We start from the raw sequence: 2,930 nt of genomic DNA, 5'->3' as shown, positions 1-2,930 counted from the left end.
AAATGAAACTAAGAAGCAAGCAGGTGTAGTCATTTTAATACCTGGCAAGACAGACTTCAGGTTGAAGCTAATCAATCAAAAGAGATAAGGAAGAACATTACAAAATCATTAAAAGAAAAATCCACCAAAACTTTATTACAATTCTAAGCATTTATAAACCCAAAACAAGGACACCCAAGTTCATAAAAGAAGACTACAGCCAAAATCATATATAAATCCTCATACAGTGATAATAAGCAATCTCAAAGTCTGAGACACTGAGAAGGGAAAGTAGACACAAATTCTCACCCCAACCAAGAAGCTATTATAAATTGATACCCGCTGTGAAAGTGAAATCAGTTTTCTCTAATGGATTGTTAATGGGTATATCAACCATATGCAAGGGCAGGTCCATGCTCAATGTGGCTAGCCAATAAATACAAAGTGGATTCCATTTTTTCAATTTTTGTTTTGTTTTGATATTTTAAACTGATTTTTCTTTTACTTTATTGTAGCTGGTGCCCTCACCTACATGGACACTGTGACAGGGATCTGCCCCCTTAGAGCTTGTGCAGACCAAGCTACAGGCTCAGTACATGTCCTAGTGGAAGCTAGCTACCTGTGTTCAAGCTGTGGTGGCAGGGGGCAGGGAATGGCACTCACTGTGACTGGGTTGAGGTGGCACAACCCTTCAAGATGTGACCTTTCCAGCTCTGTAGTGGTTCAACTATGAGATGGTGAAAAGCTGGCTGAATGAGCTAAGACCAAGAGACTACACATGTGTAGGAGTCAGCTTTTGTGGTTTGTGGCATTTCAGGAATGGTGCCTTCCATGCTTACTCTATCCTTTGATGTGGTGAAGACACAGCGACAAGACAGCTTTGGGAGCAGTGGATGCTGTGAGAGTGAAGCCTCCAAAAGTTAGCTCTGACCTCAGCTTCTGCTTGGAGTATTCAGGCTGAATCTGGCACCAGGGGTCTCTCTGCAGGTTTCCTCCCAAGGATCATCAGGGCTTTGTCCTCCTGTGCCATTATAATCCGCACTTCGGAGTTTGACAAAAGCTTCTTCCAGAGGCTCAACCAGTAACAGCCTCTGGGTCACTGAAAGGTGAAGAACAACCAACCAGCTTTTGCACAGGTGTGAACAGGAGACTTAGCCAAGTGCTTTTCCCCCCACCCAGCCCAGGCATCCAGGCTGTCCTCACATTTCAGTTTCTTCTGTTACCCTTCCCAGTATCACTGCTCACCCACCTCCAAGTTCAAGAGCAAATCTGACAACTTCCCCTTCTTTGAATCCCCTTTATGTTTGTTGTAGTTTGGCCTCAAGGAATCAAGATCTCAGGCCAGGCAGTATTCTCAGCCCAAAGATGATGACAGTCTGTGGGGGAACAAAGTCTTTGTCAACAGACCACTATGTAATGCTGAACATTTATGTGATCAAATTTCTTGGTGCTCACAACTTTAGTAGTGAAAAATAAGAATAAATGTTGAATTATTGTGAGTTCACTGTACCATGGCCCTGTTATGTCCAGAAAACACTATTTTTGCTGTAATGTACAACTTCTGGCTCTTACAGGCTTTCTATCCTGTCTTTCAGGATGATTTCTGACATATCTTTATCACATTTTTCTCCATTAAAGCATACAATTTCTATGGGTTGAGATTCGAAAATTAGAGTTCAAAATGCCCCAGAAGTTAAGAGGACTAGCTCCTCTTTTAAAGGATCTGGGTTTGAGTCCCAACACATAAATGGTTGCTCCCAACTATTTATAACTAAAGTTTTAGGGAATGCAATGTCTTCCTCTGGCCTTCATGGGTACCATGTGATACACAGACATACATGTATACAAAATAATCCCATATACAAAATGATAAAGTTCAAAAAGGTCCATTTACTAATATCAACAAGGAGTTTGTTTATGCATTTAAAAAATAGATCAAGTCATTATCAGTGTGTTGATTGTCTAGACTTAATGTCATGGTGGGGCTGAAGAAATGGCCCGGTGGTTAAGAGTACTTGCTGCTCTTCCAGAGGTCCTGAATTCAGTTCCCAGCACACAAAATTGTCTATAACTGTAGTTCAGTGGGATCTGATGTCCTATTCTTGTGTGCATTCATGTAAACAAAACACCCATACACATAAATAAATACATCTTAAAATGTCATAGCAATAACGTTAATAATAATACAACATAAAACTGAGTTATATGAGTTGTATCCATATCAACTTCTTCTATTGTACAAAGAACAAACATTGAAGAAAATAGCCTTTTAGTATTTAAAAATCCAGCTGTAATGGTTTGTATATGTTTGGCCCAAGCAGTGGCACTATTTGGAGGTTTGGCCTTGTTGGAGTAGGTGTGAACTTGTTTGAGCAGATGTGTCACTGTGGATGTGGGCTTTAATACCCTAGTCCTAGTTGCCTGGAAGTCAATATTCCACTACCAGCCTTCAGATGAAGACATAAAACACTCAGCTCTATCTGCACCATGGATGCTGCCATGCTATAGCCTTGACTCTAATGGACTGAACCTCTGAACCTGTAAGCCAGCCCCAGTTAAATGTTGTCCTTATAAGAGTTGCCTTGGTCATAGTGTCTGTTCACAGCAGTAAAACCCTAACTAAGACACTGGCCAATTGAGGAAAGTACTTCATATTGCCAAAGAGTCTAGCACGACTCTTCATTAAAAAATAAAAGTTCTGCCGGGCAGTGGTGGCACACGCCTTTAATTCCAGCATTTGGGAGGCAGAGGCAGGTGGATTTCTGAGTTCGAGGCCAGCTTAGTCTACAGAGGGAGTTCCAGGACAGCCAGGGATACACAGAGAAACCCTGTCTAGAAAAACAAACAAACAAACAAAAAGTTCTTCTTGTTGAAGCAAACAAAATTATGAACTAATATCTATGTCAGAACTGCAGTTATTACAATAGAGATGAACAACTTCTTGGCCATTG

The 2,930-nt window shown here is 41.0% G+C and overlaps 1 pseudogene; it reads left to right on the top strand.

Moving 5' to 3' along the window:
• Nucleotides 1-490: 490 nt before the first annotated feature.
• Nucleotides 491-1,082, top strand: LOC114625404 (annotated as a pseudogene).
• The last annotated feature ends 1,848 nt before the right edge of the window (nt 1,083-2,930 follow it).

This window comes from Grammomys surdaster, unplaced genomic scaffold, assembly GCF_004785775.1.
Source record: "Grammomys surdaster isolate TR1022 unplaced genomic scaffold, NIH_TR_1.0 217, whole genome shotgun sequence".
Lineage (NCBI taxonomy): Eukaryota > Metazoa > Chordata > Mammalia > Rodentia > Muridae > Grammomys > Grammomys surdaster.
This window is presented reverse-complemented; position numbering and strand designations above follow the sequence as displayed.